General features: G+C 35.5%; 1 long non-coding RNA gene across 1 annotated transcript in view; it reads right to left on the bottom strand.

The window, feature by feature from the left end:
* The window catches only part of LOC136028058 (uncharacterized), a 43958-nt gene that overhangs the window by 2774 nt on the left and 27640 nt on the right, over positions 1-13544 (bottom strand). The window contains exon 2 of the long non-coding RNA XR_010617729.1: positions 10359-10466. This is a non-coding gene — a long non-coding RNA (uncharacterized LOC136028058). The remainder of the gene's footprint in view (positions 1-10358; positions 10467-13544) is intronic.

Here is a 13544-nt window from a genome sequence, read left to right as displayed (position 1 = left end):
TGTTTTCTAATTTTCATGGTTTTGATAATACAGCCACAGTATTTTTCACAATTCATCCCCAGCACTCCTCTAATGGTCACATTTAGCCCTAGGCTACATAAAAAAAAGAAGATAAAAATGATGATATTTTTACTTTATAACATGTAACAAGCATCAATTAATGATACTTCCTAGTTTTCTCCAGTTTAATTCTTGTTTTTGAATCATTTCTCATAAAACTAGTCCTTCCAGGTTCATGAAACGAAATTACACCTGAGTCCATTCTATTTGAATTCTTAAGATGGGTTTCCTGAACTCATTTCTACTTTCACACTGTCAATTCTTGTCGACACAGAATTGTTGGCGTAAAAAGTGAATGAAAAATCTTCAAGTTTTGCACGGGAAACATAAAACTTGGTCAAAAGAATTGGATTTTTATGCTGATTTAAAATATATAAGTTTCATCAAATTTAGTCTTACTTATCAAAAGTTACAAGCCTGGGAAAATTCGCCTCATTTTGGAAAATGGAGGGAAACACCCCCTAAAAGTCATAGAATCTTAACGAAAATCACACCATCACATTCAGCGTATCAGAGAACCCTGAGAATCAAGCTCCTATCTACAAAAATGTGGAATTTCGTATTTTTTGCCAGAATACCGATCACGGGTGCGTATTTATTTATTTTTTTTATTATTTTTTTTTCAGGGGTGATTGTATCGACCCAGTGGTCCTAGCATGTCGTGAGAGGGATCATTCTAACGGAAGTTAAAAGTTCTAGTGCCCTAATTAAGTGATCAAAAAATTAGAGGGCACCTAGACCCCCTCCCAAACTCATTTTTTCCCAAAGTCAACGGATACAAATTCTGAGATAGCCGTTTTTCTCAGCATAGTAAAAAAACCTAATAACTTTGTCTTTGGGGACGACTTACTCCCTCACAGACCCCAGGGGAGGGGCTACAAGTTACAAACTTTGACCAGTGTTAACATATAGTAATGGTTGTCGGAAAGTGTACAGACGGTTTAAGGGGAATTTTTTTCTTGGATAGGGAGGGGGTTGAGGCGAGGGGTTACGTGAGAGGATCTTTCCATGGAGGAGTTTGTCATGGGAGGAGAGAATTTCCATAAAGGGGGTGCAGTATTTTCTAATATTATTCAAAACAAAAAACAATGAAAAGATAAACGTGAAAATGTTTTTTCAACTGAAAGTAAGGAGCATCATTAAAACAAAACGAACGGAAATTATCACGCATATGAGAGGTTCATCTCCTCCTAAATACCTGCTCTTTACGCTAAAGTATTTTTCGTAATTTCAACTATTTCTTCTACGGCCTTTGTGATTCAGGGGTCACTCTTAAAGAATTGGGACAAAATTTAAGCTTTAGTGTAAAGAGCAAGGTATTAAAGAGGGGGCAAACCCCTCATATACGTAATGAGTATATATGAATATAGAAGTTTGTTACGAAAGTTAATTCGGAAGTTACGTATATTTTTTATTAATAAAAACGTTCGTAAAAAATAAAAAGTTCTAGTTGTCTTTTTAAGTAATCAAAAGATTGAAGGGCAACTAAGCCTCCTCCCCCATTCCTTTTTTCTCAAAATCGTCCGATCAAAACTAAGAAAAAGCCATTTAGCCAAAAAAAAAAAAAAAAAAAAAAAAAAAAAAAAAAAAAAAAAAAAAAAAATGCAAATTTCGTTCTAAGTATTCATGTGCGGAGAGCCAAAATGAAAACATGCATTAATTCAAAAACTTTCAGAAATTAAATAAAAAAAACTTAAACAAGTTTTTTAAACTGAAAGTAAGGAGCGACACTAAATCTTAAAACAAACAGAAATTACTCCGTATATAAAAGGGACTGTTCCCTCCTCAACGCCCCGCTCTTTACGCTAAAGTTTTTCACTGTTTTAAAAAGTAGATTTGAGAGAAAGAGTCAAACTTTAGAGCAAAGATCGGGACGTTGAGGAGGGAACAGCCCCTTTCATATACGGAATTATTTCTGTTCGTTTTAAGTTTTAATGTCGCTCCTTACTTTTAGTTAAAAAGAAACTTTTTTTTATTTAATAGCAAAGTTGAAGCAAGGAGAGACTCGGGCAAATAGTAACGTAAACTCTAAATAGGGTATTCAGATAACAAATGGTACATAAGAAAATTTAATTTTTATGTTGATTCCAAATGCAAAAACTTCATAAAATTTACGGTTCATCTGAGAAACACGTATCGCTCAAAGCTGTCCTTGGTAAGTAGTTGTTACGCACCTGAATGTCCTTATGCCCTGAATGGGAAACTGTATCTTAAATAAAATTCCTCCCCAAGTACCTGTATAATTTGGCTGTGAATAAAAGAAGACTAGAAGATAAATTTGGATCAATATCCCATTGCTTTATCTCCCCATATTCTAGTAAAACATTAAAACTGCAAAGAAAATCTCGTTTTTTTTTTATCAAACAGAAAAGCAAGTTTTTCAACTGAAAGTAAGGAGCAAAATTAAAACTGAAAACAAAACGAAATATTCCGTATATGGGGGAACTCTCCTTAACCCCTCGCTCGTTACGCTGAAGTTTAATGCTTTAAAAAGGCTTTTATTTCAATTAAAGGGGTTGACCCCTTGTGTATCAGGGGCCCTTCCTAAAGATTTGTGACATAAAGTCAAGCTTCAGACTAAAGAGTGAGGGTTCGAAGGGGGGATAATAGCTCCTGTCATATTTTGAATAATTTATGTTTGTTTTATCCCTTCTTACTTTCAGTTGAAACATTTTGTTATTTGTTTTCTATTTAATATCAGAGGTGAATACTCTTGAAATGTGTCGTTAGTAATTTGTCAACGAATCCTTTTTCTCCGCTAAATAGGTTCACTTCTTGGCATATTTGGCAAGTGCATATGTTGAAGTCAAACTGTAAGTATTTCAGTCTTAATTGATTTATTTAATGTATCTAAGGTATGTTTATTTAGCGTCCAGTGTAACGAAGCTCTAGCATTCTAAACGAAGTTCATAATTTGATTATTTATACGATAAACAAAAATAAGATTAGGAGACTTTCCTTTTACATTCTTAGGCGTAATATACTTAATGGTCTTAGTCAGCCTAAGATGCAACTCAAGGATTATGCTAGGAAGGACTATGAACTCGACTGGTAATTTTATTCTGTCGTATGAACCTTGGCACTCTCCCGAGTTTTCATTCAAGGTTTTCCGCAGTCAGAACTCGAACAAAGCAGACGAAGAAACAGGGCCGAATCCAGTATTTTTTTGTGGGGGAAGGGGGCTACAAAAGAATTTTTTAGGGAGGGGAGGGCTTACATAGAAAAAACTTTTAAAACACATAAAAAATTTGTTTCTATTCATTTTTGTTACGTTTTTGCAAGTCGAAAAAAAACATTTCAGGGGGAGTCAAACCCCCACCTTAGATACGGCCTTGCGAAGGAATGTTACTCTTTCTTGCTAGTTTGTGAAAACATTCGTGCCAGAGTGTCTGTGAATAATTACTCTGTGGTGACAATGGTTAAAAATGGCTCTGAAGCATGGGCGCTCCGAAAAACGGATGAAAATTCACTAGATGTTTTCCAGAGAAATTACCTACGTGTTGTTCTGGGTACCCGGCTGACCAACCGTATTTCAAACAGTGGGTTGCACGAAAAATGTGGTCCAATCCCGCTTTCTAGGGATATAATGAAAGAAAGGTTGAGATGGCTAGGCCACGATCTGCGGATGAAGGATGACAGATTAACGAAGATTGTCCTTTTTGGCCAGCCGTCTGGGGCTAAGTGGAAAGTAGGTCTTCCTCGTCTGGGGTAGGGGGATGTCGTAAATAAAGATTTAAAGGAAATGGGAACTTCCTGGGAGGGCGTAAAGAGGGAGGTCTTGAATTGATTAGGTTGGAGGAGGAGCGTGCGTAGCTGTGTTGGCCTCAGGCGGCTTGGTGCTGCAGAGAATTAGTAGTGGTAGTAGTAGTAGTAGTATTTGAAGGAGCAGAAAACCGTTAATAGGAATGTGTCGCTATTTTGTTCTCTCTACTGATAGCTCCACCCCGTGGCCATTTGGCAAACGCTGGTGTTCTGCAGGGCGACATCCAGGGCCCCCTCTTACTGTTATATACATTAATAGAGCATGGAAAAGCTTTTTGAACGCTATATCCCACTTTGCCAACCCAAAAAAGCCCGTTCAACTACCTCAAAAAGAAAGCAAAACCTGTAAATAATTTAGTATTGCTTCAAGTGGATCTCCCCTTACTATACGAATGAGGTCACAAATAGTCATACAGATCTACCTATATAGAGGAAGCTATCAGAGAGACTTGCTGAACTTTTTCTCCTGGGGATTTGCTTATTAGCTGACCTTTATTGGAATACCAAACTCAAATGAGTCTGATGCTATTGTACTACGAAGCTAGGATTGATTCTTTGCTCCAAAAATCCTCTCGCATCCAGCTTGAACATCCATCGAGATAAGTTTCCAAACTGTGTCTATAGCTCTAAAAAGAATCCGAATAATCTCTCACTCTCAGACTTTGGTAAAAATCTAATTCACTTATTTCAGACTCTAGTATACCACTTCTGACTCCAGTATATCACTTGTGAGCTGGTAATAGTGTATGTCTGACTGAATCTTGATAAATTGCTACTTCATACGTCTCTAACTCTAAAAAGAATCCAATTCACCTGTCTCTTTGTCAAACTTTGGTAAAAGCCTAATTCATCTATTTCAGACTCTAGTATACCACTTGTGAGCTGATAGTAGCGTCTGTGTTTGACAGAATCTTTATAAATTCTCACTCCATGTGTCTCTAGCTCTAAAAATAATCTGAATAATCTCTCTCTCAGACTTTAATAAAAACCAAATTCAGTTATTTCAGACTCTAGTATACCACTTGTGAGCTGGTAGTAGTGTATGTGTCTCACAGAATCATGATAAATTCCCACTTCATATGTCTCTAACTCTAGAAAAAATCCATTTTATCTCTCCCAGACCTTGGTAAAAATAAATTCACCTATTTGAGACTCTACTATACAGCTTATTAGCTGGTTGCAGCGTCTCTCTCTGACTGAATCTCGATAAATTCTCACTTCATATACATCTGAGTCTAAAAAGAATCCGATTTATGTCTCTCTCACGAAGGTAAAAACCAAATTAACCCATTTCAGATTCTAGAATACAACTTGTGAGCTAGCCGAAGCGTCTGTATCTGACTGAATCTTGATAAATTCTCACTTCATGTCCCTAACTTTAAAAAGAATCCGATTTATCTCTCTCCGACGACGGTAAAAACAAAAATCACCTATTTCAGACTCTAGTATACCACTGGTAAGCTGGTAGTAGTGTCAGTGTTTGATTGAATCTTGGTAATTTCCCACCTCATACGTCTTTAACTCTAAAAACAATACGACTCGTCCCTCTACTACTTTGGTAAAAACCAAATTCTCTATTTCAGACTCAAGTATACCACTTGTGAGTTGATAATAGTGCCTGTGTTTGATTCGGTCTTGATAAATTCTTACGCCATATATTTCTAGCTCTAAAAAGAATTCAATTCGTCTCTCTCTCTCATACTTTAGTAAAAACCTAATTCATCTATTTTAGACTCTAGTATACTACATGTGAGCTAATAGTTATGTTTGTGTCTGACTGAATCTTGATAATTTTTCACTTGATATGTCCCTAATTGTAAAAAGAATCCCATTCATCACTCGCATACTTTAGTAAAAGCCTAATTCACCTTTTTCAGACTCTACTCTACCTCTTCTGACCTAATAGCAGTGTCTGCATTCGACTGAATCTTGAAAATCTTTACTTCATATGTCTCTAACTCTATAAAGAATCCCGTTCTCCTCTGTCAGACTTTGTTAAAAACCTAGTTCATCTATTTCAGACTCTTGTTTACTACTTGTGAGCTGGTAGCAGAGTCCATGTTTGACTAAATCTTGATAATTCGCCAATTCTTATGTCTCTAACTCTAAAAAAATCTGATTCCTCGAGCCTAGACTTCGGTAAAAACCTAATTCACCTCTTTCAGACTCTAGTATACCACTTCTGAGCTTATAGTATTTTCTGTGTTTGACTGAATCTTGATAAATTCCAATTTCATACGTCTCTAACTCTAAAAAGAATTCGATTCATCTCTCTTAGAATTTGGCAAAAACCTAATACACCTGTTTCAGACTCTAGTAAACCGCATGTGAGCTGGTATAGTTTCTAAGTTTGACTGAATCTTGAGGCATTTCCGCTTCAAATGTCTCTAACTCTAAACAGAATCCAATTAATCTCTTTCAAACTTTGGTAAAAACCGCATTCATCTATTTCAAATTCTAATATATCACTTGTGAGCTGGCAGTAATGTCTGTATCTGATTGAATCTTGATAAAGTCTCACTTCTTATATCTCGATACCAATTTTGAGCGAATAGTTGTGTCTGTGTCTGTCTGAATCTTGAAAATTTTTCATTTCATATGTTTCCAACTCTAATACGAATCCTCTTCACCTTTCTCGGACTTTGGTAAAAAAAACCTAATTGACATAATTTAGACAATAATGTACAATTCGTGAGCTGATAGTAGTGTCCATGTTTGACTGAATCTTGATAACTGACCGCATCCTATGTCTCTAACTAAAAAAATAATTCAATTCATCTCTCTTTGACTTTGGTAAAATTCTAATTCATCTATTTCAGACTTTAGTATACCACTTGTGAGCTTTTAATAATGTCTGTTTCTGACTGAATCTTGATAAATTCCCACTTCATATGTTTCTAAAAAGAAACCATTTCATCTTTCTCAGACTTTGTTACAAACCTAATTAATTTATTTCAGAATCTAGTATGCCACTTGTGAGCTGGTAGTAGGGTCTTTGTCTAACTGAATCTTGATAAATTCTCACTTGGTATGTTTTAACTATAAGAGGAATCAAATTCATCTCTCTCAGACTTTGGTAAAATCCTGATTCACCTATTTCAGACTCTAGTATACCACTAGTGAGTTTGTATGAGTGGGTGTTTGCTTGCCTGTGTGGATTCTGAATAAATTCAGCTCATCCCAATAAGACTTCAATAAAACCCCGCTTAATCTATCTCTGATTCTAATATTTCCCCATATAAAAACCCACTAGAGATATCTATTTCTCTGAAAATTCCATTTCTTACATCTCCAACTTTTTAATAAACATCCTAAACGGTCGACTTACTAGCGTACTCTAAAAATAATGGAAACATAAAATTTCCAATTAAAAAGTAATGTATAAATATTTATTATGAAATAACGACATGTAGTACATCATCATAAAAATAAACACATAATTATTTTTTTAATAGGAAAAATCATGATTAACATATCTACATCATTTTTATTTCGTATTTCGAAAGTATGACAAGTGATTTTTTTTGGTTTTAAGTATATTTTGTCATTATAGGACATGAAAAAAATTGGAAAATTTCTATTTGAAAAAATTAAAGTTCAAAAGAATTAAGTAGAGAAATAAGGGGCAAAAAGTTGGGAGGGGACATTGGGGCCATTGGAAGTTGGGCGTGATTGACCAAAAGTTCCCTCTGTAAGAAGTTTTGATATAAGCACTTATTCCAATGAATGTGGTGATACAAGTGGTTGCATTATGTCTATGTTATAGATGCCGTTTTGTAAAGTTCAATACTATATGAAAATTTCTATTAATCCAATTTGAAATCAAATGAAACGATTCCCTTAAGTGCTCATTCCTCTGATTACGTCGATTCTACATTCCAAGGTTGAATACATGTTAAGCATGTTCTAACAGGAATATGTAGGTCATTCACCGGATCCGGTTGCCAGAAAAACCGGCTATGCTAATGAGGTATCTCTCTTTTAGTATGGTTATGTAAGTGAGTCAATGACCCAATTTATATAGGCAATCTTTAGTGGCTCAGGGTCTTACCGCTGGACCCACCCTTAGAATGGCTATTTCCCCAAGTCCTGGTTCTAAAAATGGACTGTCTCCATGAAAAGTTACGAGAGTAGGTCTTGATAGGGCTTTTTACTCTGACTTCTGATGTTTTGAAACAAATTTAATGAAAATACTAATTAAAACAAGTTTCTATGATAAGAATATGCTCCATGCAATCAGGGAGGCCTAATCCTAGTCAAAAAAGGGCTATATCAATGAAAAGTAAAAAAAGTATTCTTAATACGTCTTTTCACTCTAAATTCCGAGTTTTGCCAATAATTTTATAGAAAATACTAACTAAAACCCGTTTGTATGATTCAAATATGCACCACGCAAAAAAAGGACTGCTTCCATGAAAAGCTCAAGTACCTGTGCGCAAATAGACCATATAGCGCCAAAACCTATTTCCACTAATCGATTTCTTGATCACTCCTGAAACGTACACTGGTATCTGTCTAGTGTAAACAATATGTCTTGGACAAAACCCCTAAGAAGCAAATTCCTAGTCCTCGGTACCCAAGGAGCATATTTGTAGGATATTAAAGTTTATCATGTCTGGTATTCACATTTAAAATGAGCATCTTAATAATTCAAGGCACATTTAAATAAAGCATCTTTTCCATCTGACATTTAACTAGGATAGGCCAAAGACGTAGAGTCTATAGTATAGACAAGCTGTAGTGCCCAAATAAGGGTGTAAACTCTGTAGCTGGATACCCATCACTACTCATAAATTATAGTAACCAGTACTTGTATCGACGCTAAGAAGTGTCTTCAAAAGACACTTTTTTACACACGTATAAGTAGATATAAAAAACAGAAAAAATACACCTTTACTAACAATGGCATCTTGCCAATCGCAGAAGGAAGACCTTTAAACTTCATCCCTGGCAGAAAACGACGGTACCTGAGACCACAAAGCTGATAGAGCATGGCTAACAGAGAAGGCATACATCGTATACAATCGAATAGGCCTCTATGTTTACCGACCTGAAACCCTTTTGACATCAGCAGCCTTCCATAAACATATTACGAAAACAAGTTGGGGCAACATTATAAATAAAATGATGCATTAATTTGAATTTACAAAACAAACGAAGTTATGAAAATTTTAGAAATTTTGTCAGTTTTGGTGACCTTGAGGAGTGGCGCCCCTCGAGGAAATTATAGCCTAGTATACGACAGAGCACTTACACCGTATTGTGATTAATGGATGATTCTCCTGGGTTTGGTCTGTGAAATTTTGGTAAAAGTCGAGAAAAATATATTAAAAAAAAATCTAGGATAGAACCGTTTTAATTTTAATTTAATTTAAATTGAATTTCAAAAACTTAAGCTTCAGTTCTCATAATTTGTCAAAAAAAACTTCCGAGTTGTGAGGTTTGGGAAGCTTTTTACAGTATTTTTACTCGGCTAGAGCAACTATTAAAACATTGAAGGCAGCATAAATATTTTATTCTTCCAATTTAAAATTTTCACTTCTTGAGGGGGAGGAGGGGTAAGCAATATATTCCCAGTTTTCTTCAATATACTTTATTGGTTTTTATTTGCCTAGCACACTGGTTTCTGGCAAGTAATGATCCCATCAGCATGTGTGCACTTTCATGTTATCTGCATTATTGATTGCCTTAAGAACCGAAATTTGCAATCGGCATCCATTAGTTTTGATTCTATTTATTTATTTATTTTATTTTTCACCCACACGATACATGAGGTATATACGGTGGAGTAAGAATAAATATGAAAAAAGACAAAAAGAGAAACAAATACACACACAAAATCGACGAACAAAAACGGATAAGACGGTGGTGAAGAGATAGGCGCGCAGTAGCTGTACTGGAGAGTTTTATGTTAAGAATCTCCAACTTTAAAGCTATATCAGGAACTGAAAATTTTCTGATCGGAATCCGGTTCTTTGTCAAAGGTGGAAGATATAGAAGAAAAAACCACAATTTGGAAGCTGCTGCATCAACACAGATCAACAGAGGCTGACACGGGCACCAAAGATTCATCTTTAGCTTTACCGACAGTGTCGTACAGGTAGCAGTTTACATTTCTTAAAGTTGATGAAACATTCGCTGCATTCCAGGTTCAACCAAAAGTAACTAAAAGTTAGTCTTGTAGTAGGTGGAACCACAGAAAAGTAAGTGTGAATATACTTTTTTTATTAAAGATAATAAGAGAGCATCTTTAGTGAAGTAACAGTGAATCATTACCATTATTGCTATTAATATCAGTTTGAAACAAATTAAACGTATTATTAAACTACCCTATACAGAAAGAGTAATGATTACAATCGTAACTCATGAAGATTATGCCCTTACAGATCTAAACAGCCGGAAGTAAAAAGCCAGAAACGGTTCACAACTGTTCCCGGTGGATTTCACTTCAAATAACTTCTACTGTTAAAGTAAAGTTATTGCAGTTTGCAGCCTGAAATAAAGCCTTTATCAGGAAAAGATGAAAAGAAACTTACCGAATTGGAACCATTTTTCGATACCAGCATCTTTCCTTGCAGATGAGATAGCGTGCCGTAGAGCGTTTAAAACGGAAACAGATAGACATAATGGCGGTTCTCCAACAGCTAAGAAATAAAAATTTACTTTAATTCTTCCAGAAAATGAAAGTATTTAATTTAGAAAATTTTTCTATTAATCTCACTGGCGTAACTAAGAGTATCTAAAGAGAGCTAATCAATCCCTAGGAACGTGTAAAAAAAAATTGGAAAAATTTCTACTTGAAAACAAAAAAAAAATCAGATTACAACTAAAAGTAGTTAAACATCAGGGTAAAAAAAGATATTGATGTAAATTATCTAGTGGCAATAAATTTATTTCTAATATCTCAAAACGGCAACTTAGATCGTTGACATTTTCTTCCTTTTGAAACCATTTAAGTAAAATTTTTAATAGCTTCGATGATTTAAAAAAGCTTGCTAAAATTTTTTTTTAATATTGATAATATCTGACACAATATGCTACTAAGTAATCATACTATGTATATTATTGCCAAACTTAGATCTTAAAGTCTCCATCAAAGTACCCTGACGAACATTAACTGAGGTTAAAGGTCAGAGCTGTTCTGACGGTGTGGCGGTCGTGGGTCTCCACTCTGTCATATACTTTTTCTCCATCCTTATACCTAGACAGAAAATACTCCCTGCAAGGCCTCATAGAAAAGTTGGGTTGTACTATAGGCTTTGCGAAGTCTTCCAGAAGTTTGTGTAAGAAAAACCTTGACTGAGATCAGCATCACAGGTGACCTCGAGGAGGGAATACACCTCGGGGAAACTAAATCCTAGTTAATGACGATGTATTATATTTATTTTGAGGAAAAGATAATTATTCTGGGGTTCTTTTGTTATGTACAAGTAATGAGAAAGGGCCCAAATTGCAAAAACCTCCATTCAACTGAATGTCCCTGCAGCCTCTTGTTGTCCGATTGCAAGTCAGCTTAAGCGCTTTGCGTAGACCTGAGAAGGACTTGTTAGTCCCTGGAATGCACTTTTGAGTGTCTTTTATTTTTTAATGAGGCTCCAAAGGATTGTCGATGTCGAAAGTCAACTATCATATTTATTTTTGTCTAAAGAGTTTACGGTTTTATAATGAAAGAAAGGTAAAAATAGTTGATCTATGTTTTACGAGTGAACGATTAAGTTACCAAAATAGTATTTTTGATAGCCCTGGAATGGGTGAAGCAGTGGTCATAAGGAAAGACTAAAGAAAATCGAAACTTTACGTGAAGGAGTGAGTCTTTGAAAGGTTAACGGGGGTGGACGCGAATACTTAAATATGCTGCACTTCAGCGGGCTTGATACTACAATGAGTTGTCAGTAGCAGTAGTAGCATAGCTAATAAAGGTCCGAACCAGTAGCCTTTCTGGCCTCCCTTGAACCTGGGGCAATATCTTGATTGCTTTTTTTCAAGATCCTTCAAAATTTTTAAGTCAAATTTTGACAAAATTTTCATTTGTTAACGACAGTGTTTTCAATCGAAAATAGTTTAGGTACTTATCTGTTGTAGCCACCACACTCAAGTTCTTTTTCTGACAGAACCGGTTTCTGTCCGTAGTTTCTTTCATTTTAGCATGAGAAAGTGTATATCCACTACAATGTAGGTATGTTTTAATTAAATATTTTAGTTGGTATTTTGGTTAGATTAGAAAACAATTAAGTATAATGCGTTTTGGGGGAACTGGTTTCCATAATTCTCTGTTTTAGTTTCCAAATTTCGTAGCTAAAGTATTTTATTTTCATCAAGCTTGTGTATATTTCACTAATATTAACCTAACTTCACTTATTGAGTGTGGTGGCTATAATAGATAAGTACTATAGCTTATTTTTTGATTTATTGCTTAAATTATTTAACTATCACTAATTATTTACTCTAATCATCATCATTTAAGTGTTTCATTTTTAAATTTAGTTTTATCTTATTGATTAATTAAAATTTACTGATCATTTTCCTTTATTAACTGTGCCATCTACTTTATTGCAATATATACGAAATTTTTTCTCAATTAAAAAAAATGATTATAATCATTAGATTATATATTTAGAATCTTTCACCCCTAATATTTCTACGCCTGGGGCAAGTTCCCCCACTGTGCCTTCCCTAAAACCGCTTCTGGCCCACACAAATAAGAGCGGGATTACTACGTCTCTTAAACCCCCTTCTAAGGTTAGGTGACTGTGCTTTAATGAAACGAGAAACAATTTCTAAAAAACAAAATCCTCGATATAATAAGTTTTGAGACAATTACCCTAGTTTTGAAATTTTCAAAAAAATACCCTTTGTTTTCTTCCTCTCGAAAACATCTCTTTTAAATATAGAACAGCATCAAATTAGGTAATAAAAACTTTCAATTTAACCAATCTAAATACTTTTCACTAAACTATAGAAGACATGCCTTCGAGGGGTCTCAGAAGGACCATTTCAGAAGGAGGCATTTCTTCATTCATAGTAATTGCTGTTCATTTTCAGCCTGAGTTCGGCTTATCTTTTTTCTCAGGGGGGAGGGCAAAAGTAGACTTTGCCAACCCTTGCTGCACCATTACTACTGTGAATATAACCCAATTTTGCCCATCAATACTACCATTTTAGCTTGTTTTGCCTCCCCCTCTACCCCCCTTTCTAGATTCGGCCCTGTTTTCAGCTATAATCTAGCTTATGCTCGTTTCAACCTCCCCATAATTAACATGTTCCTTGATTTTGTGGCTGCATTCGACTCAGTAACCCGCGGAAACCTTTGGCGAATCATGGCGGAAGACGGTATGCTGGTTGAATTCGTGGAGCTGTTGAAAGCCTACTACGAGCATTGCAAATCGATCGTAAGAGTGCTGGGCGAAGAAACTGAGCCCTTCAGTGTGGAAAGCGGTGTGAAACAGGGGCGCATATTGTCCCATGTTTTGTTTAACCACTGCATGTACAGATTGGATTCTAGAAAGGGTACTCAAGTTTTGATGGTGTTGTTATGGGATTGGGCATTAATGAGTCTGACCTGGACTACGCGGATGACATCGACGCTTTTGCTGCTGATCCAGCAACTGCCCAAGCAATGTTGAATGAACTACCACATTTCTCTCAGCTACTGGGTATGAAGATCAACACTGCCAAAACTAAAGTCATGGATCTAAATGCACAGGCGGATTATCAGCTTATTC

This window comes from Artemia franciscana, chromosome 6, assembly GCF_032884065.1.
Source record: "Artemia franciscana chromosome 6, ASM3288406v1, whole genome shotgun sequence".
In the NCBI taxonomy this organism is placed as follows: Eukaryota; Metazoa; Arthropoda; class Branchiopoda; order Anostraca; family Artemiidae; genus Artemia; species Artemia franciscana.
The sequence above is the reverse complement of the archived record's forward strand: the minus strand, read 5'-3'. Positions and strand labels throughout refer to the sequence as shown.